Below are 1,403 nucleotides of genomic sequence, written 5' to 3'. Positions count from 1 at the left end.
TCCTGAGTAATTGATATGCTTTTTCTCATGGAAACAAGATTTTTGCAATTAACTGATCATGTTTTCCTTTACTGTAAAGGTCAGAGACAAATTTGATGCCCAATATCAGTAACTAGTAACTTATGGGTCCATCTGGGTTTTACATTTTCTCTCCATACCATCTTTTCTACCTAAATTATTCCTCAAAATTATTCCTCATCCTCTCTTTTTTAGCTACTATCTTTTTTTTTTTTTTTTTTCCTGAGATGGAGTCTCACTCTGTCGCCCAGACTGGAGTACAGTGGCACGATCTTGCCTCACTGCAACCTCTGCCTCCAGGGTTCAAGCGATTCTCTTGCCTCAGCTTCCCAAGTAGCTGGGACTACAGGTGCACACCACCACGCCCAGCTAATTTTTTAAAAAATATTTTTGGTAGAGACAGGGTTTCACTGTGTTGGCCAGGCTGGTCTCAAACTTCTGACCTCAAGTGATCTGCCCACCTCAGCCTCCCAAAGGGCTGGGATTACAGGCATGAGCCACTGCACCCAGTCTTTAGCTGCTATCTTTGATCACATGTGATTAGCCACATGTGAGAGCTCTGATGCTCGCTGAATGTACAAAGAAGCATGGGCTCTGCTCCTCCGTGTGCTGAGCTAAGATGTTCCACAGTAGAAAGGGAGGGGCTCATAGCAAGTTTTCTTCCATATACATCCACCACCAGGGTGCCAGGTGGAACAACTTCGTCTGTTGGCAATTTCACACCCTAAATCAATCTTTCCTTGCAACTTCCCTCTGCCTCTGGTGTGAAACCGGCCCAGACTTCCATCTCTGCCATTATCAATCTCCCCTCCAGAAACCAATGCCCTTCCCAGAAATCCGGCGTCAGACATGTTTTTATATGTTTGACCCTCAAAGACAGCAGTCAGGGTTAGGATTCCATTTCTTTTTCATTCAGAAGGCACCTCTGCCACTTTGTAATATCATCAATGCAAGCTTGACTTATTGGTGCCTGAAAACATCCAAGCCCCAAATACTCTACCTGGTGCCTGGTCTAGGCCCTACCCAAAGCCCTGCGATGTCCATCTGTAAGCTTCATCACTGAAAGGCGCACAGACTTTCCAGCTGTAGGTGGAGGAAGTGCACCCTCCACTCTCCCCACGTTCCCCTAGAAGGGAAGGGCTTCTCTCCATCCTCACACACACACACACTGCTCCTTATGACGGTGCCTCCACCTGGCAAGAAACATATTTCAGGCTCCCCACAGACTGCTTATTAGATGCAAGGGAAAGGTAGTAATTTACACCATGCAGAAATCAGTCAACGCCCTGGAGGGGAGGAATGATCAAAATCAACACCGCCAATGAGGTGAGAAAGACATCAGTGTCTCCAGAAATGAGACCATTTGAGATGGACGCAGGATCACT

The sequence above is a fragment of the Pongo pygmaeus genome, chromosome 5, assembly GCF_028885625.2.
Source record: "Pongo pygmaeus isolate AG05252 chromosome 5, NHGRI_mPonPyg2-v2.0_pri, whole genome shotgun sequence".
Lineage (NCBI taxonomy): Eukaryota > Metazoa > Chordata > Mammalia > Primates > Hominidae > Pongo > Pongo pygmaeus.
This window is presented reverse-complemented; position numbering follows the sequence as displayed.